The 20,849-nt window shown below is 36.2% G+C and overlaps 12 non-coding genes across 12 annotated transcripts; all 12 read right to left on the reverse strand.

Moving 5' to 3' along the window:
• Nucleotides 1-201: 201 nt before the first annotated feature.
• TRNAT-CGU (transfer RNA threonine (anticodon CGU)) lies at nucleotides 202-274 on the reverse strand. The gene has a single exon. It is a non-coding gene; the product is annotated as a tRNA-Thr (tRNA).
• Nucleotides 275-1,886: 1,612 nt separating this feature from the next.
• On the reverse strand, nucleotides 1,887-1,961 carry TRNAT-AGU (transfer RNA threonine (anticodon AGU)). Its single transcript has one exon. It is a non-coding gene; the product is annotated as a tRNA-Thr (tRNA).
• A 434-nt stretch (nucleotides 1,962-2,395) lies between these two features.
• TRNAT-CGU (transfer RNA threonine (anticodon CGU)) lies at nucleotides 2,396-2,468 on the reverse strand. Its single transcript has one exon. It is a non-coding gene; the product is annotated as a tRNA-Thr (tRNA).
• Nucleotides 2,469-2,905: 437 nt separating this feature from the next.
• Nucleotides 2,906-2,979, reverse strand: TRNAT-AGU (transfer RNA threonine (anticodon AGU)). The gene has a single exon. It is a non-coding gene; the product is annotated as a tRNA-Thr (tRNA).
• Nucleotides 2,980-3,413: 434 nt separating this feature from the next.
• On the reverse strand, nucleotides 3,414-3,486 carry TRNAT-CGU (transfer RNA threonine (anticodon CGU)). The gene has a single exon. It is a non-coding gene; the product is annotated as a tRNA-Thr (tRNA).
• A 436-nt stretch (nucleotides 3,487-3,922) lies between these two features.
• On the reverse strand, nucleotides 3,923-3,996 carry TRNAT-AGU (transfer RNA threonine (anticodon AGU)). The gene has a single exon. It is a non-coding gene; the product is annotated as a tRNA-Thr (tRNA).
• Nucleotides 3,997-6,978: 2,982 nt separating this feature from the next.
• Nucleotides 6,979-7,052, reverse strand: TRNAT-AGU (transfer RNA threonine (anticodon AGU)). Its single transcript has one exon. It is a non-coding gene; the product is annotated as a tRNA-Thr (tRNA).
• A 435-nt stretch (nucleotides 7,053-7,487) lies between these two features.
• TRNAT-CGU (transfer RNA threonine (anticodon CGU)) lies at nucleotides 7,488-7,560 on the reverse strand. The gene has a single exon. It is a non-coding gene; the product is annotated as a tRNA-Thr (tRNA).
• Nucleotides 7,561-7,943: 383 nt separating this feature from the next.
• On the reverse strand, nucleotides 7,944-8,017 carry TRNAT-AGU (transfer RNA threonine (anticodon AGU)). The gene has a single exon. It is a non-coding gene; the product is annotated as a tRNA-Thr (tRNA).
• Nucleotides 8,018-9,981: 1,964 nt separating this feature from the next.
• Nucleotides 9,982-10,055, reverse strand: TRNAT-AGU (transfer RNA threonine (anticodon AGU)). The gene has a single exon. It is a non-coding gene; the product is annotated as a tRNA-Thr (tRNA).
• A 2,473-nt stretch (nucleotides 10,056-12,528) lies between these two features.
• On the reverse strand, nucleotides 12,529-12,601 carry TRNAT-CGU (transfer RNA threonine (anticodon CGU)). The gene has a single exon. It is a non-coding gene; the product is annotated as a tRNA-Thr (tRNA).
• A 1,966-nt stretch (nucleotides 12,602-14,567) lies between these two features.
• Nucleotides 14,568-14,640, reverse strand: TRNAT-UGU (transfer RNA threonine (anticodon UGU)). The gene has a single exon. It is a non-coding gene; the product is annotated as a tRNA-Thr (tRNA).
• Nucleotides 14,641-20,849: the final 6,209 nt, after the last annotated feature.

Consider the following 20,849-nt stretch of genomic DNA (forward strand, 5'->3'; position numbering starts at 1 on the left):
GTTCACCTCTATCATTTACTTTGTCATTTTCTTTTCCCTATTTCAGTCAATGCATTCCTACAAAAATCTTCACAATACCAAGCATTTTATTTAATTTTTAAGATAACTTATTCTAAAGTTCATAGAACCAGATGTTTATTCTTAAATTGTATTCAACACTTGTTTGATGAAAATTATTCGGAAAGCAAGGAGAAAACAGTTAGGTGCTGCTGAGATTTGAACTCAGGATTTCCTGTTTACGAGACAGGCGCTTTAACCACTAAGCCACAGCACCAACGTTTATTTATTTATTTATTTATTGTGAAGCTTATAGAGCGCGCGGCTACCTCCGGCGGGGGTGTCCCGGCGCTAGGACTACTTATTTTCCCAGAGAGGGTTGCCTAGTTCATATCCATCTGTCTGAGAGCAAAGCTGCAAAAATCTTGCTGGTTAGTGCCTAGAAAACAGCCATGTTTTCAGTTTGCGGCGAAAGACTTGTTCAGATTCAGAGAACCTAAGGTCCGCTGGCAGGCTATTCCAAAGCTTGGCGGCCGTCACGGTGAAAGTTCTGCCGCCAGTACGCGTGAGCCTGAATCTGGGGACGATCAAAAGGTGAAGACTGTTGGATCTCAGATGCCTTACTGAAGAGGATATCCTAAGCCTTTTGCTCAAATAGCCAGGGCCAGTGCCATTAATTGCCCTGAAGGCCAGGATCAAAACCTTGAAGTCAATACGACGGGCAATGGGAAGCCAATGCAGCTCTTCACGGTAAGCTCTGACCGAGTTACGGGGAGGGATGTTACCTATAAGCCTTGCTGCCGCGTTTTGGATAATTTGAAGACGGTCAATAAGGTATTGGGGGGCACCGGCATAAAGGCTGTTGGCATAATCAAGGTGTGCCGTGATAAGTGCCTGGACCACAGTTTTTCGAGATGACTGAGGGAGATAGGGAAAGATCTTCCTGATCATACGCAGTTTAGTAAAACAGGCAGCCGCAACTTTATTGACCTGGATTTTCCCGGATAAGGTGTTGTCAAATATGAAGCCAAGGTTGCGGGCAGATTGCACTGGTATGGGTGGTGGGTTAAGGACGGTGGGCCACCATAAAGTTGCTGGGGGAGTAGATTTCTGACTGAAAAAGAGAACCTCTGTTTTATCAGTGTTGAGGGCAAGATGGTTCGCCGCCATCCAGGTACAGATGTTGCCGAGGCAGTTTCGAAAGTTGGAGAAGAGGGAGTCAGAATGGTCTCTAAATGAAAAAACAAGCTGTGTATCATCAGCATAAGAGACCACCCTGACTCCACAAGCCTCAGCTACCTCGGCAAGGGGGGCCAAATAAACATTAAATAATAAAGGGCTCAAGGCTGAACCCTGAGGCACACCACACAGGAGGGGTTTGTCTTCAGATTGGTATGGGTGAAGCAAAACCCTTTGAGTCCGTCCGGACAGAAAGGATTTGATCCATGCAAGGACGTTAATAGTAAGAAATGCATAAATAATTCATTGTTGATGATGAAAATGTGTTTCCTGCTATAAATTCTTCTTTATATGTATTGTAATCTTAAACACGAAAACATACTCAATCACTACGCAAGTATTATTATGTTTTAATAAACAGGTACTCTTATAAAACCCAATTTCATTTCTTGAATTCTTTACAATTTTTTTTCATGAAGGTAATAATATTGCTCCAATCTAGGTAGAAATTTCATCTACATCTTTCTCATAGATGTGTATTTTTTTAATTTGGCAATAACAGTATTCATTCTATAATCTTGAAAATACTTGGGTTTTTATAAGGTTAAAGATGATCTGTTCAACAGTAAGATGAATCAGACTTTTATATTATAATTGTATCGGAATAAGACCTAATGAAAATGATTTGTTACATAACAATGAGAAAAGCAAGGCGCTGCTGAGATTTGAACTCAGGATCTCCTGTTTACTAGACAGGCGCTTTAACCAGCTAAGCCACAGGAGCCACTTGATTCTCAAATGTGAAACACTTTTCTTTATGGTGTTCAAGAGAATATTGCTTTTTCACATTCATATTATTTTCTAAGTTCACACACTTCTCTACTCAAACACTTAAGATGAATGAAGGCTCTTCACTTATTCAAAAACACCTCTCTAATTTGAAGTTTACCCTATTCATATCATTTTAAAATATACCTTGCTGAAGAATGGATTAGTTGAATTCCACAATAGAGTGATCATTCACCTCTATCTTGTTCTTTGTAATTTTCTTTTCCCTATTTCAGTCAATGCATTCCTACAAAAATCTTCACAATACCAAGCATTTTATTCAATTTTTAAGATAACTTATTCTAAAGTTCATAGAACCAGATGTTTATACTTAAATTGTATTCAACACTCGTTTGATGAAAATTATTCGGACAGCATGGAGAAAACACTTAAATGCTGCTGAGAATTGAACTCAGGATTTCCTGTTTACGAGACAGGAGCTTTAACCACTAAGCCACAGCACCAACAGTAATAGTAAAAAATGCATAAAGAATTTATTGTTGATGATGAAAATGTGTTTTCTGCTATAAATTCTTCTTTATATGCATTGTAATCTTAAACACGAAAAGATACTCAATCACTACGCAAGGATTAATATGTTTTAATAAACAGGTACTCTTATAAAACCCAATTTCATTTCTTGAATTTTTTACAATTTTTTTTCATGAAGGTAATAATATTGCTCCAATATAGGTAGACATTTCATCTACGTCTTTCTAATAGATATGTATTTTTTTCATTTTGCAATAACAGTATTCATTCTATAATCTTGAAAATACTTGGGTTTTTATGAGGTTAAAGGTGATCTGCTCAACAGTAAGATGAATCAGACTTTTATATTATAATTGTATCGGAATAAGACCTAATGAAAATGAACTGTTATATAACAATGAGAAAAGCAAGGCACTGCTGAGAGTTGAACTCAGGATCTCCTGTTTACTAGACAGGCGCTTTAACCAGCTAAGCCACAGCACCCACTTGATTCTTAAGTTTGAAACACTTTTCTTTATGGTGTTCAAGAGAATATTGCTTTTTCACTTTCATATTCTTTTCTAAGTTCACACACTTCTCTACTCAAACACTTAAGATGAATGAAGACTCTTCACTTATTCAAAAACACCTCTCTAATTTGAAGTTTACCCTATTCATATCATTTTAAAATATACCTTGCTGAAGAATGGATTAGTTGAATTCAACAATAGAGTGATCATTCACCTCTATCTTGTTCTTTGTCATTTTCTTTTCCCTATTTCAATCAATGCCTTCCTACAAAAATCTTCACAATACCAAGCATTTTATTTAATTGTTAAGATAACTTATTCTAAGGTTCATAGAACCAGATGTTTATTCTTAAATTGTATTCAACATTTGTTTGATGAAAATTATTCGGAAAGCATAGAGAAAACATTTGGTGCTGCTGAGATTTGAACTCAGGATTTCCTGTTCACGAGACAGGCGCTTTAACCACTAAGCCACAGCACCAACGTTAATAGTGAGAAATGCACAAATAATTTATTGTTGATGATGAAAATGTGTTTCCTGCTATAAATTCTTCTTTATATGTATTGTAATCTTAAACACGAAAAGATACTCAATCACTACGCAAGTATTAATATGTTTTAATAAACAGGTACTCCTATAAAACCCAATTTCATTTCTTGAATTCTTTAAAAAAAAAATTATGAAGGTATTAATATTGCTCAAATCTAGGTAGAAATGTCATCTACGTCTTTCTCATAGATATGTATTTTTTTCATTTTGCAATAACAGTATTCATTCTATAATCTTGAAAATACTTCTGTTTTTATAAGGTTTAAGATGATCTGTTCAACAGTAAGATGAATCAGACTTTTATATTTTAATTGTATCGGAATAAGACCTAATGAAAATGATTTGTTATATAACAATGAGAAAAGCAAGGCGCTGCTGAGATTTGAACTCAGTATCTCCTGTTTACTAGACAGGCACTTTAACCAGCTAAGCCACAGCACCCACTTGATTCTTAAATTTGAAATACTTTTCTTTATGGTGTTCAAGAGAATATTGCTTTTTCACTTTCATATTCTTTTCTAAGTTCACACACTTCTCTACTCAAACACTTAAGATGAATGAAGACTCTTCACTTATTCAAAAACACCTCTCTAATTTGAAGTTTACCCTATTTATATCATTTTAAAATATACCTTGCTGAAGAATGGATTAGTTGAATTCCACAATAGAGTGATCATTCACCTCTATCTTGTTCTTTGTCATTTTCTTTTCCCTATTTCAGTCAATGCATTCCTACAAAAATCTTCACAATACCAAGCATTTTATTTAATTTTTAAGATAACTTATTCTAAAGTTCATAGAACCAGATGTTTATACTTAAATTGTATTCAACACTTGTTTGATGAAAATTATTCGTAAAGCATGGAGAAAACAGTTAAATGATGCTGAGAATTGAACTCAGGATTTCCAGTTTACGAGACAGGAGCTTTAACCACTAAGCCACAGCACCAACAGTAATAGTAAAAAATGCATAAAGAATTTATTGTTGATGATGAAAATGTGTTTTCTGCTATAAATTCTTCTTTATATGTATTGTAATCTTAAACACGAAAAGATACTCAATCACTATGCAAGGATTAATATGTTTTAATAAACAGGTACTCTTATAAAACCCAATTTCATTTCTTGAATTTTTTACAATTTTTTTTCATAAAGGTAATAATATTGCTCCAATATAGGTAGACATTTCATCTACGTCTTTCTCATAGATATGTATTTTTTTCATTTTGCAATAACAGTATTCATTCTATAATCTTGAAAATACTTGGGTTTTTATAAGGTTTAAGATGATCTGTTCAACAGTAAAATGAATCAGATTTTTATATTTTAATTGTATCGGAATAAGACCTAATGAAAATGATTTGTTATATAACAATGAGAAAAGCAAGGCGCTGCTGAGAGTTGAACTCAGGATCTCCTTTTTACTAAACAGGCGCTTTAACCAGCTAAGCCACAGCACCCATTTGATTCTTAATTTTGAAACACTTTTCTTTATGCTGTTCAAGAGAATATTGCTTTTTCACTTTCATATTCTTTTCTAAGTTCACACACTTCTCTACTCATGAACTTAAGATGAATGAAGACTCTTCACTTATTCAAAAACACCTCTCTAATTTGAAGTTTACCCTATTCATATCACTTTAAAATATACCTTGCTGAAGAATGGATTAGTTGAATTCAACAATAGAGTGATCATTCACCTCTATCTTGTTCTTTGTCATTTTCTTTTCCCTATTTCAATCAATGCATTCCTACAAAAATCTTCACAATACCAAGTATTTTATTTAATTTTTAAGATAACTTATTCTAAAGTTCATAGAACCAGTTGTTTATACTTAAATTGTATTCAACACTTGTTTGATGAACATTATTCGGAAAGCATGCAGAAAACAGTTAAATGCTGCTGAGATTTGAACTCAGGATTTCCTGTTTACAAGACAGGAGCTTTAACCACTAATCCACAGCACCAACGGTACTAGTAAAAAATGCATAAATAATTTATTGTTGATGATGAAAATGTAATTTCTGCTATAAATTCTTCTTTATATGTATTGTAATCTTAAACACGAAAAGATACTCAATCACTACGCAAGGATTCATATGTTTTAATAAACAGGTACTCTTATAAAACCCAATTTCATTTCTTGAATTCTTTACAATTTTTTTTCATGAAGGTAATAATATTCCTCCAATCTAGGTAGACATTTCATCTACGTCTTTCTCATAGATATGTATTTTTTTCATTTTGCAATAACAGTATTCATTCTATAATCTTGAAAATACTTGGGTTTTTATAAGGTTAAAGATGATCTGTTCAACAGTAAGATGAATCAGACTTTTATATTTTAATTGTATCGGAATAAGACCTAATGAAAATGATGTGTTATATAACAATGAGAAAAGCAAGTCACTGCTGAGAGTTGAACTCAGGATCTCCTGTTTACTAGACAGGCGCTTTAACCAGCTAAGCCACAGCACCCACTTGATTCTTAAATTTGAAACACTTTTCTTTATGGTGTTCAAGAGAATATTGCTTTTTCACTTTCATATTCTTTTCTAAGTTCACACACTTCTCTACTCATAAACTTAAGATGAATGAAGACTCTTCACTTATTCAAAAACACCTCTCTAATTTGAAGTTTACCCTATTCATATTATTTTAAAATATACCTTGCTGAAGAATGGATTAGTTGAATTCAACAATAGAGTGATCATTCACCTCTATCTTGTTCTTTGTCATTTTCTTTTCCCTATTTCAATCAATGCATTCCTACAAAAATCTTCCAAAACCAAGTATTTAATTTAATTTTTAAGATAACTTATTCTAAAGTTCATAGAACCAGATGTTTATACTTAAATTGTATTCAACACTTGTTTGATGAAAAATATTCGGAAAGCATGGAGAAAACAGTTAAATGCTGCTGAGATTTGAACTCAGGATTTCCTGTTTACAAGAAAGGAGCTTCAACCACTTAGCCACAGCACCAACGTTAATAGTAAGAAATGCATAAATAATTCATTGTTGATGATGAAAATGTGTTTCCTGCTATGAATTCTTCTTTATATGTATTGTAATCTTAAACACGAAAACATACTCAATCACTACGCAAGTATTATTATGTTTTAATAAACAGGTACTCTTATAAAACCCAATTTCATTTCTTGAATTCTTTACAACTTTTTTTCATGAAGGTAATAATATTGCTCCAATCTAGGTAGACATTTCATCTACATCTTTCTCATAGATATGTATTTTTTTAATTTGGCAATAACAGTATTCATTCTATAATCTTGAAAATACTTGGGTTTTTATAAGGTTAAAGATGATCTGTTCAACAGTAAGATGAATCAGACTTTTATATTTTAATTGTATCGGAATAAGACCTAATGAAAATGATTTGTTATATAACAATGAGAAAAGCATGGCACTGCTGAGAGTTGAACTCAGGATCTCCTGTTTACTAGACAGGCACTTTAACCAGCTAAGCCACAGCACCCACTTGATTCTTAAATTTGAAATACTTTTCTTTATGGTGTTCAAGAGAATATTGCTTTTTCACTTTCATATTCTTTTCTAAGTTCACACACTTCTCTACTCAAACACTTAAGATGAATGAAGACTCTTCACTTATTCAAAAACACCTCTCTAATTTGAAGTTTACCCTATTCATATCATTTTAAAATATACCTTGCTGAAGAATGGATTAGTTGAATTCCACAATAGAGTGATCATTCACCTCTATCTTGTTCTTTGTCATTTTCTTTTCCCTATTTCAGTCAATGCATTCCTACAAAAATCTTTACAATACCAAGCATTTTATTTAGTTTTTAAGATAACTTATTCTAAAGTTCATAGAACCAGATGTTTATACTTAAATTGTATTCAACACTTGTTTGATGAAAATTATTCGGAAAGCATGGAGAAAACAGTTAAATGCTGCTGAGAATTGAACTCAGGATTTCCTGTTTACGAGACAGGAGCTTTAACCACTAAGCCACAGCACCAACAGTAATAGTAAAAAATGCATAAAGAATTTATTGTTGATGATGAAAATGTGTTTTCTGCTATAAATTCTTCTTTATATGTATTGTAATCTTAAACACGAAAAGATACTCAATCATCATTTCTTGAATTTTTTACAATTTTTTTTCATGAAGGTAATAATATTGCTCCAATATAGGTAGACATTTCATCTACGTCTTTCTCATAGATATGTATTTTTTTCATTTTGCAATAACAGTATTCATTCTATAATCTTGAAAATACTTGGGTTTTATAAGGATAAAGATGATCTGTTCAACAGTAAGATGAATCAGACTTTTATATTTTAATTGTATCGGAATAAGACCTAATGAAAATGATTTGTTATATAACAATGAGAAAAGCAAGGCGCTGCTGAGATTTGAACTCAGGATCTCCTGTTTACTAGACAGGCGCTTTAACCAGCTAAGCCACAGGACCCACTTGATTCTAAAATTTGAAACACTTTTCTTTATGGTGTTCAAGAGAATATTGCTTTTTCACTTTCATATTCTTTTCTAAGTTCACACACTTCTCTACTCAAACACTTAAGATGAATGAAGACTCTTCACTTATTCAAAAACACCTCTCTAATTTGAAGTTTACCCTATTCATATCATTTTAAAATATACCTTGCTGAAGAATGGATTAGTTGAATTCCACAATAGAGTGATCATTCACCTCTATCTTGTTCTTTGTCATTTTCTTTTCCCTATTTCAGTCAATGCATTCCTACAAAAATCTTCACAATACCAAGCATTTTATTTAGTTTTTAAGATAACTTATTCTAAAGTTCATAGAACCAGATGTTTATACTTAAATTGTATTCAACACTTGTTTGATGAAAATTATTCGGAAAGCATGGAGAAAACAGTTAAATGCTGCTGAGAATTGAACTCAGGATTTCCTGTTTACGAGTCAGGAGCTTTAACCACTAAGCCACAGCACCAACAGTAATAGTAAAAAATGCATAAAGAATTTATTGTTGATGATGAAAATGTGTTTTCTGCTATAAATTCTTCTTTATATGTATTGGAATCTTAAACACGAAAAGATACTCAATCACTACGCAAGGATTAATATGTTTTAATAAACAGGTACTCTTATAAAACCCAATTTCATTTCTTGAATTTTTTACAATTTTTTTTCATGAAGGTAATAATATTGCTCCAATATAGGTAGACATTTCATCTACGTCTTTCTCATAGATATGTATTTTTTTCATTTTGCAATAACAGTATTCATTCTATAATCTTGAAAATACTTGGGTTTTATAAGGATAAAGATGATCTGTTCAACAGTAAGATGAATCAGACTTTTATATTTCTAATTGTATCGGAATAAGACCTAATGAAAATGATTTGTTATATAACAATGAGAAAAGCAAGGCACTGCAGAGAGTTGAATTCAGGATCTCCTGTTTACTAGACAGGCGATTTAACCAGCTAAGCCACAGCACCCACTTGATGCTTAAGTTTGAAATACTTTTCTTTATGGTGTTCAAGAGAATATTGCTTTTTCACTTTCATATTCTTTTCTAAGTTCACACACTTCTCTACTCATAAACTTAAGATGAATGAAGACTCTTCACTTATTCAAAAACACCTCTCTAATTTGAAGTTTACCCTATTCATATTATTTTAAAATATACCTTGCTGAAGAATGGATTAGTTGAATTCAACAATAGAGTGATCATTCACCTCTATCTTGTTCTTTGTCATTTTCTTTTCCCTATTTCAATCAATGCATTCCTACAAAAATCTTCACAATACCAAGTATTTAATTTAATTTTTAAGATAACTTATTCTAAAGTTCATAGAACCAGATGTTTATACTTAAATTGTATTCAACACTTGTTTGATGAAAAATATTCGGAAAGCATGGAGAAAACAGTTAAATGCTGCTGAGATTTGAACTCAGGATTTCCTGTTTACGAGAAAGGAGCTTCAACCACTTAGCCACAGTACCTACGTTAATAGTAAGAAATGCATAAATAATTCATTGTTGATGATGAAAATGTGTTTCCTGCTATAAATTCTTCTTTATATGTATTGTAATCTTAAACACGAAAACATACTCAATCACTACGCAAGTATTATTATGTTTTAATAAACAGGTACTCTTATAAAACCCAATTTCATTTCTTGAATTCTTTACAACTTTTTTTCATGAAGGTAATAATATTGCTCCAATCTAGGTAGACATTTCATCTACATCTTTCTCATAGATATGTATTTTTTTAATTTGGCAATAACAGTATTCATTCTATAATCTTGAAAATACTTGGGTTTTTATAAGGTTAAAGATGATCTGTTCAACAGTAAGATGAATCAGACTTTTATATTTTAATTGTATCGGAATAAGACCTAATGAAAATGATTTGTTATATAACAATGAGAAAAGCAAGGCGCTGCTGAGATTTGAACTCAGGATCTCCTGTTTACTAGACAGGCGCTTTAACCAGCTAAGCCACAGGACCCACTTGATTCTAAAATTTGAAACACTTTTCTTTATGGTGTTAAAGAGAATATTGCTTTTTCACTTTCATATTCTTTTCTAAGTTCACACACTTCTCTACTCAAACACTTAAGATGAATGAAGACTCTTCACTTATTCAAAAACACCTCTCTAATTTGAAGTTTACCCTATTCATATCATTTTAAAATATACCTTGCTGAAGAATGGATTAGTTGAATTCCACAATAGAGTGATCATTCACCTCTATCTTGTTCTTTGTCATTTTCTTTTCCCTATTTCAGTCAATGCATTCCTACAAAAATCTTCACAATACCAAGCATTTTATTTAGTTTTTAAGATAACTTATTCTAAAGTTCATAGAACCAGATGTTTATACTTAAATTGTATTCAACACTTGTTTGATGAAAATTATTCGGAAAGCATGGAGAAAACAGTTAAATGCTGCTGAGAATTGAACTCAGGATTTCCTGTTTACGAGTCAGGAGCTTTAACCACTAAGCCACAGCACCAACAGTAATAGTAAAAAATGCATAAAGAATTTATTGTTGATGATGAAAATGTGTTTTCTGCTATAAATTCTTCTTTATATGTATTGTAATCTTAAACACGAAAAGATACTCAATCACTACGCAAGGATTAATATGTTTTAATAAACAGGTACTCTTATAAAACCCAATTTCATTTCTTGAATTTTTTACAATTTTTTTTCATGAAGGTAATAATATTGCTCCAATATAGGTAGACATTTCATCTACGTCTTTCTCATAGATATGTATTTTTTTCATTTTGCAATAACAGTATTCATTCTATAATCTTGAAAATACTTGGGTTTTATAAGGATAAAGATGATCTGTTCAACAGTAAGATGAATCAGACTTTTATATTTCTAATTGTATCGGAATAAGACCTAATGAAAATGATTTGTTATATAACAATGAGAAAAGCAAGGCACTGCAGAGAGTTGAACTCAGGATCTCCTGTTTACTAGACAGGCGATTTAACCAGCTAAGCCACAGCACCCACTTGATGCTTAAGTTTGAAATACTTTTCTTTATGGTGTTCAAGAGAATATTGCTTTTTCACTTTCATATTCTTTTCTAAGTTCACACACTTCTCTACTCATAAACTTAAGATGAATGAAGACTCTTCACTTATTCAAAAACACCTCTCTAATTTGAAGTTTACCCTATTCATATTATTTTAAAATATACCTTGCTGAAGAATGGATTAGTTGAATTCAACAATAGAGTGATCATTCACCTCTATCTTGTTCTTTGTCATTTTCTTTTCCCTATTTCAATCAATGCATTCCTACAAAAATCTTCACAATACCAAGTATTTAATTTAATTTTTAAGATAACTTATTCTAAAGTTCATAGAACCAGATGTTTATACTTAAATTGTATTCAACACTTGTTTGATGAAAAATATTCGGAAAGCATGGAGAAAACAGTTAAATGCTGCTGAGATTTGAACTCAGGATTTCCTGTTTACGAGAAAGGAGCTTCAACCACTTAGCCACAGCACCAACGTTAATAGTAAGAAATGCATAAATAATTCATTGTTGATGATGAAAATGTGTTTCCTGCTATAAATTCTTCTTTATATGTATTGTAATCTTAAACACGAAAACATACTCAATCACTACGCAAGTATTATTATGTTTTAATAAACAGGTACTCTTATAAAACCCAATTTCATTTCTTGAATTCTTTACAACTTTTTTTCATGAAGGTAATAATATTGCTCCAATCTAGGTAGACATTTCATCTACATCTTTCTCATAGATATGTATTTTTTTAATTTGGCAATAACAGTATTCATTCTATAATCTTGAAAATACTTGGGTTTTTATAAGGTTAAAGATGATCTGTTCAACAGTAAGATGAATCAGACTTTTATATTTTAATTGTATCGGAATAAGACCTAATGAAAATGATTTGTTATATAACAATGAGAAAAGCAAGGCGCTGCTGAGAGTTGAACTCAGGATCTCCTGTTTACTAGACAGGCGCTTTAACCAGCTAAGCCACAGGACCCACTTGATTCTAAAATTTGAAACACTTTTCTTTATGGTGTTCAAGAGAATATTGCTTTTTCACTTTCATATTCTTTTCTAAGTTCACACACTTCTCTACTCAAACACTTAAGATGAATGAAGACTCTTCACTTATTCAAAAACACCTCTCTAATTTGAAGTTTACCCTATTCATATCATTTTAAAATATACCTTGCTGAAGAATGGATTAGTTGAATTCCACAATAGAGTGATCATTCACCTCTATCTTGTTCTTTGTCATTTTCTTTTCCCTATTTCAGTCAATGCATTCCTACAAAAATCTTCACAATACCAAGCATTTTATTTAGTTTTTAAGATAACTTATTCTAAAGTTCATAGAACCAGATGTTTATACTTAAATTGTATTCAACACTTTTTTGATGAAAATTATTCGGAAAGCATGGAGAAAACAGTTAAATGCTGCTGAGAATTGAACTCAGGATTTCCTGTTTACGAGACAGGAGCTTTAACCACTAAGCCACAGCACCAACAGTAATAGTAAAAAATGCATAAAGAATTTATTGTTGATGATGAAAATGTGTTTTCTGCTATAAATTCTTCTTTATATGTATTGTAATCTTAAACACGAAAAGATACTCAATCACTACGCAAGGATTAATATGTTTTAATAAACAGGTACTCTTATAAAACCCAATTTCATTTCTTGAATTTTTTACAATTTTTTTTCATGAAGGTAATAATATTGCTCCAATATAGGTAGACATTTCATCTACGTCTTTCTCATAGATATGTATTTTTTTCATTTTGCAATAACAGTATTCATTCTATAATCTTGAAAATACTTGGGTTTTATAAGGATAAAGATGATCTGTTCAACAGTAAGATGAATCAGACTTTTATATTTCTAATTGTATCGGAATAAGACCTAATGAAAATGATTTGTTATATAACAATGAGAAAAGCAAGGCACTGCAGAGAGTTGAACTTAGGATCTCCTGTTTACTAGACAGGCGATTTAACCAGCTAAGCCACAGCACCCACTAGATGCTTAAGTTTGAAATACTTTTCTTTATGGTGTTCAAGAGAATATTGCTTTTTCACTTTCATATTCTTTTCTAAGTTCACACACTTCTCTACTCATAAACTTAAGATGAATGAAGACTCTTCACTTATTCAAAAACACCTCTCTAATTTGAAGTTTACCCTATTCATATTATTTTAAAATATACCTTGCTGAAGAATGGATTAGTTGAATTCAACAATAGAGTGATCATTAACCTCTATCTTGTTCTTTGTCATTTTCTTTTCCCTATTTCAGTCAATGCATTCCTACAAAAATCTTCACAATACCAAGCATTTTATTTAGTTTTTAAGATAACTTATTCTAAAGTTCATAGAACCAGATGTTTATACTTAAATTGTATTCAACACTTGTTTGATGAAAAATATTCGGAAAGCATGGAGAAAACAGTTAAATGCTGCTGAGATTTGAACTCAGGATTTCCTGTTTACGAGAAAGGAGCTTCAACCACTAAGCCACAGCACCAACGGTAATAGTAAAAAATGCATAAAAAATGTATTGTTGATGATGAAAATGTGTTTTCTGCTATAAATTCTTCTTTATATGTATTGTAATCTTAAACACGAAAAGATACTCAATCACTACGCAAGGATTAATATGTTTTAATAAACAGGTACTCTTATAAAACCCAATTTCATTTCTTGAATTCTTTACAACTTTTTTTTCATGAAGGTAATAATATTGCTCCGATCTAGGTAGACATTTCATCTACGTCTTTCTCATAGATAAGTATTTTTTTTCATTTTGCAATAACAGTATTCATTCTATAATCTTGAAAATACTTGGGTTTTTATAAGGTTAAAGATGATCTGTTCAACAGTAAGATGAATCAGACTTTTATATTTTAATTGTATCGGAATAAGACCTAATGAAAATGATTTGTTATATAACAATGAGAAAAGCAAGGCACTGCTGAGAGTTGAAGTCAGGATCTCCTGTTTACTAGACAGGCGCTTTTACCATCTAAGCCACAGCACCCACTTGATTCTTAAGTTTGAAACACTTTTCTTAATGGTGTTCAAGAGGATATTGCTTTTTCACTTTCATATTCTTTTCTAAGTTCACACACTTCTCTACTCAAACATTTAAGATGAATGAAGACTCTTCACCTATTCAAAAACACCTCTCTAATTTGAAGTTTACCCTATTCATATCATTTTAAAATATACCTTGCTGAAGAATGGATTAGTTGAATTCAACAATAGAGTGATCACTCACCTCTATCTTGTTCTTTTTCATTTTCTTTTCCCTATTTCAGTCAATGCCTTCCTACAAAAATCTTCACAATACCAAGCATTTTATTTATTTTTAAGATAACTTATTCTAAAGTTCATAGAACCAGATGTTTATTCTTAAATTGTATTCAACATTTGTTTGATGAAAATTATTCGGAAAGCATGGAGAAAACAGTTAGGTGCTGCTGAGATTTGAACTCAGGATTTCCTGTTAACAAGACAGGCACTTTAACCACTAAGCCACAGCACCAACGTTAATAGTAAGAAATGCATAAATAATTTATTGTTGATGATGAAAATGTGTTTCCTGCTATAAATTCTTCTTTATATGTATTGTAATCTTAAACACGAAGATACTCAATCACTACGCAAGTATTAATATGTTTTAATAAACAGGTACTCCTATTGAAGGACTGGGTTAATTTAAGACCCAGCGGTGCCAGGGATAACACCTGAAACCTTTGTGGGTAACCTGTTCCGGCGTACAAATGACAGAGACACGGGACACTTCCTTCGGTGTCAAAGATTTGAGGTTTATTTACTGCAGGGAACACAGAAGTCACAGGAAGTACAACACGTGCAGGTTCCAGGAGACTGCTTCAACTTGTATCTGTGGATCGCTCCTTTTATACAGTTTTCTCTCATAGGTTAACATGGTACACAAAGGATTACAACTTGGTTCCCATCGTAAAGACCATAAGGGGTCGCTTTCATGTATTCAGGGCCCGGAACATAAGTACAGTAACATTTGGTAGTTCCCAACTGTAAAAGCACATCTTCTCACCATTAGTACATTCCAATCAGCAGTAAACAGATCGAGGATAAGGCGAAAAACAGGTGCAGAGGAAGACAGGAACGAAGAGGGTGTAAAAGGGGAGGTACCAGGAAACACGAGTTGCAGGAATCAAAAGGACGTGCCTAATGAGATGCACAACTGAGACAATAGTCCGGCACGGCAAGATGAGCCTCGAGCGGGGCCAGCTGCCTTGCAGTGTCATCCCCCTCATCATAAAGACACTTTCAAAGGAAATGTGTCTTCCGCAGGAGTTTGGGAATCCCAGGGTCGCGAAGCGGACAGCGTCCGTTCGCTGGCTACTTGAGGGCAAGAAACAAAATGGATGCCGTATCTAAGATGGAACCCGTGGGTTCAGATGAAGAAACCCACAAAACAAACGAACGGTTTAGGCTAGCACAGCGAAAACGCGTACACCCACTAAACTCGTCATTTGCGGTTCATAGATACCAGACTCGGCCATATTCGTGCGAGTCGAAAACACCACTTACGATCATCACGGAACCTCAGACGCTCCTTTTGCCCTCATGTAGGCAAGCACTAGTCGGAATCATAATCGATCTCGATATTCATCAGACCATCCAGATGCTGCTGCAACATAATTCTATCCATCAATGCTTCCTTCGTAACAGGCGGCCGTCTTATACACGTTGTGGCACAGAGGCCACATAAGGCAGGACCACACTGCACACAAAGACAGCACGTGAACAGGAATGCTACAACAACCCCGATAATCATCAGAATCGTCCAACCCCAAGTCGACATTAGGCCCCAAAACCATCCTAGTAGCGTCCAATCCCCTACGTCCACGTGTATGGACTCAGAGATCTTATGCAACTTCGAGATGGCTTGATAGACAGTCGGAGCGTTGTCTGGAATGAAAATACAACAGCTCGAATGGATCACCTTACATACTCCACCTCGATCTGCTAAGACAACGTCTAAAACCATACGGTTTTATAACGTCATAAGCCTATCCGCCTGGAGCTCTGCTGTAATGTTACCAAGGGCACTGGCAGTGATATTAGCAGTCGATTCCACCACTCGAGTCAACTGTCTCAGGTTCCTACTATTGACCATAGGTCCCCAAAACGGAAAGAAACCCTTGAAAAAGTCTCCTGCCTCTTGACCGGCAGTGTCCTCTTCGCTAATCACGCCCCTCACAACTCTGGTCTTATGATAATCTGCGGCAACCGTAAAAGTTGGAGGCAACAAGTTTGCAATATAACAGGTGCCCGCAAAGTCAAGGGGCAACCATGTATATGCACGGTCATAACAGACAAAGTATGTACCCTTGGCAGTCAGGAGAACAGGGGAAGAGAGCATTGGTAAAACATACGTCTCGGAGCAAGCACTCTCTCCAAGGTGAGCTCTCGGGCTTCGGCCACGACCTTTTAGACAGAAATTACCAAGGTGGGGTACGATCCATATTGGAGACGAGCTTTTAAGCTGTCTTTCACCTACGAGCGCATTATACTCAACCTCACTCAGATCCCTATAGGCTTGCACCTCTTCATCTGGGATAAGCGACGGCTCATAGATATCCCTATCTAAGTCAGCAATCGCTATTGCCAAAGGCTTATGGTACGGACCGGGACCAAAGTGGGGAGAACGTGGCTCTCGATTGGGGTAAGAATCTAGTGCGCTTCGAAACATTGTTTGGAATGCTCGAGCTGAACCCTGGGAACTGTAAGGTAGGACCAAGTACGGAATTCCTTTATCGGTGGTATGTGGCATTAACCCACACACCCAACAATTGGTAGTGTTTACAACCAACTGATGCTGATGAAGGAGCTGAACGAAGGAATTGTTCATGAACTCCGCACGTCTAGCCTGCTCGTGTTGTGGTAAGATGTGGAAGGAATGAGGAGAAACAGTGGAGATAGGTTTAGGTTCAGAAGAAGGGGTAGGTGAGGCAGTAGGCAAGAACGACTGTATCATGTAATACACCCCACCCACCAATAATGAGGAAACAGTTAAGAATAGAAGGAACACCTGAAACATGAAGCATTTTGTACAAGCAATTTGCTGCAGCTTGAATCTTTGGGCCTGAGCTTTTTCCAAATCCAACAGCTTTGAGAAAGCCATCCCCTAAAACCGTCCGCAGCGTTTTTGACGCACTTCGTTCTGTGTAGCAGTAGTCAATCCCCAGGAGTTCCCAGGAACCGACGGTCTTTGACCTAGTGTCAAGACCTACTAACCGGAAGGAAGTACCCGTGCGGCCCTACGGCCCACCCGGATGCAAGGTATTTTTAATTTACAATATGTACAAAATCTCCTAGCTGTGAAAGCAAACCGTATATATGGAAAAAGGCGCAAATTTACAAAATTACAATTTATACGAGTGTGTTCAGACTGAATGGTAGCAATGGGGTAACGTGGATGTCAAAGGAGAAAGCAGAGCTTTTATTAGTCTTTGATATTGGATCGCAGAAAATATCGGCTTTTCCCAGGACGTGTCTGTTCGTCAAACAGTTGGTCCGATGATGAAACAGAGTTCTGTTGATCAGTCAATTGTTCAGATCCTGAGTTTTGTGATGACAAATGTTCAACAATGTCGTTCTGCTGCACTGAGGTCTCTCCGACAGGCTGAGCGTCGCTAAAAGGAACGAAAGTCTGCACAGCTTCTGTTTCGGACGAGGCAATGCCCTTCCTCACCCACGAGTCTGCTGGTAAAGGTATAGGTACCTTTTTAGTATGGGTGGCATGCACCCAATTTTTGCGTCCTTCCTAACGAACAGCAGTCCTCGTGGCAAGGAGCACTTGGTAGGGTCCAGTAAAACGAGGCTCAAGGTTGCGTTTTCTGGCGAAGTTTCGCGTCACCACCCAGTCTCCGGGCTGGAGCTGGTGGCCTGGACCCTCCGTCTGCGTCGGCAGTACTTCAAAGACCTGTTGGTGAATTAACCTCAGTTTAGCAGTCAGATCATGAAGATAATGGATCAACATTGGATATTCAAGATCAGAGAACACACTCGGTCTAGGGACCCCCCAAACATTGGCAGGGCGGCCGAACACAATCTCGTAGGGGCTAAGCCCTACTCAGGAGTGTACAGTCGCCCTTGTTGACAATAGAGCTAAGGGTAAAGCGTCAGGCCACGAGAGACCAGTCGTAGCCTGAATCTTCGCTAACTTTAATTTAAGGGTGCCATTATAACCTTCAACCAAACCTGCTGACTGGGGATGATTGGCGCTGTGGAATTTCTGTGTATTTCCAAGGCCCTTATCAGACCATACAATCCTTGGCATTCCATACCGAGGAAAGTATTCCTTCAGTAGGATTTTTGCAGTGGACAAAGCAGTGTTATCTTTGAGAGGGTAGGCTTCAATCCATCGGGAGAATGCACAAACCACAACTAAAACGTACTTCAGGTTATTGCATCGCTCCATATGGATGAAGTCTAGCTGAATCACCTCAAAGGGACATGAAGGGGGAGCAAAATGGCCAGGAGGTTTAGGGGTTCCCTTACCAGGATTGTACATCATACATATCATACAATTCTTAACCAATCTCTCAGCACACTTAGACATACCATCATTCTTCCATACAGGGGACAACAACTTTCAGATACCTTTCACACTAATATGTGCCAAGCCGTGTGCCATCGTCACAACAGCTAGCACATATGCATCCGGCAACATCCATCTCTTATTCTCCGACAAATCAATCCAACAGCCATTCGCATCCAACTTTCCCGTACTCTCTTTCCACTTCGTCTTTTCAGATTCAGTGGCCTCGTTCTGAATCGCTTTCACACTCTCGATAGTGTCCTCACACATACCAGTCTCTGTAGGCCACCTAACCGAACTCGTCACATACATTCTAGTACTAAGATTCCGGGCAGTCTCCTTAGCAATCTCATCCGCAAACGCATTACCACGACCAACATCATCCGTCACCTTACGGTGCGCACTACATTTAATAATCGCCACCTGCTTGGGCAATGTAAGCGCGTCCAAAAGATCATTCACGAGCTGTCCGTGCTGAATCTTCGTACCATGCGATGTCATGAACCTTCTCTCTCTCCACAAACGTCCAAAGCTATGGGCCACGCCAAATGCGTATTGGCTGTTGGCTGTCCGTAAACACATTCACCCGTTTCCCTTTCGACAACACACATGCTCTAGTCAAAGCAATCAGCTCTGCCGCCTGAGCAGAATTCTGATTCAATCTCGCACTTTCCACAACAGTACTCAATGTCACCACAGCATACACAGTCGTTACATCGCCATTCGGCAACTTAAAACACGACCCATCCACATACAAGGTCCCATCGGGATCTTCCAATGGAGTATTTTTCAGGTCTGCACGACCTTTTGTTTCCTCCTCGGTTCGTAAGTAGCAGTCATGAGGTGCTACTTCGTCTGATTCCATACTGATTGGCAACAAAGTCGCCGGGTTCAGGACGTTGCAACGTTTTATTTGAATGTGACTTGCCAAAAGCGTCAACTCATAACCAGACAATCTTGCACTTGTCAGGTGTTGAGTTTTCGTACGATTCAAGAGAGTGTCAACTGCATGCGGAACCATCACCGTAAGGATATTATCCATGACCAATCCTGCAGATTGTCGGATGGACACCGCAGCTGCCGCTGTTGCTCTCAGACAACTCGGCAATGCTCTAGCTACCGGGTCCAAGGTCGAGGAAAAATATGCACATGGACGTTACTTACCGCCGAATTGTTGCGTCAAAACACTCAACGCACAACCTTCCCTCTCGTGAACGTATAGTGTAAACGGCTTACTGTAGTCAGGGGTACCTAACACAGGAGCCGAACACAACGCATCACGCAATTCAGAAAAACTTTTCTGACATTCTTCCGTCCATGGTAAAGGAGTTGGAACATCCTTACACGTAAGAGCCACCAATGGTTTTGCTAGCAATGAAAAATTTGGAATCCATTGCCTGCAGTATGACGTGATACCTAAAAAGGCACGTACATCTCTCTGAGTTGTTGGCACAGTCATTCGAGCAATCGCTGCAATTCTCTCTGGGGTCAACCTTCTTCCCTCCTTTGACAATAAGTGACCTAGATAGGTTACTTCTTGACAACAATATTGCAGTTTAGAAGGTGACACCTTATGATGTAAGTCACAGAGATGTTGCAACAATGACACCGTAGCAATTTTGCAAATGTCCTGAGTATCTGCAGCCACCAATAAGTCATCGACATATTGGATCAAGGCCGCACCGGCCGGCAACACAAACGCATCTAGTTGGCCCTTCAAAGCTTGGCTATATATCGACGGGCTCTCACAGTGGCCCTGAGGAGCGCGTTTGAACCTAAAGCTGCGGCCACCGAGAGAGAAACTGAAAAGGTCCCTACTCTCCTCAGCAATCGGGATGCTAAAGAAAGCATTCTTCAGATCGATCACCGAGAACCAAGATGCAGAGGCTGGAGTCAGAGTCAGTAGAGCCGTGATGTCAGGCACCACAGGGAACTGAGGAATCACAATTGTATTCACCTCCCGTAAATCGATAACAAAACGATAAACAGGTGGTTTTGATGGATCAGTGCGCTTCAAGATGGGCAGTACAGGGCTATTGCACACGTTTCCCCGAGTCTCCTCGATAACATCTTTCTCGATCAAATCGTAAATGATCGCTAACAGCGCTCGCTCACCATCAAGGGAGATACGATACTGGGGAATACGTGGCAATCGCACA

This window comes from Lissotriton vulgaris, chromosome 12, assembly GCF_964263255.1.
Source record: "Lissotriton vulgaris chromosome 12, aLisVul1.2, whole genome shotgun sequence".
NCBI lineage: Eukaryota > Metazoa > Chordata > Amphibia > Caudata > Salamandridae > Lissotriton > Lissotriton vulgaris.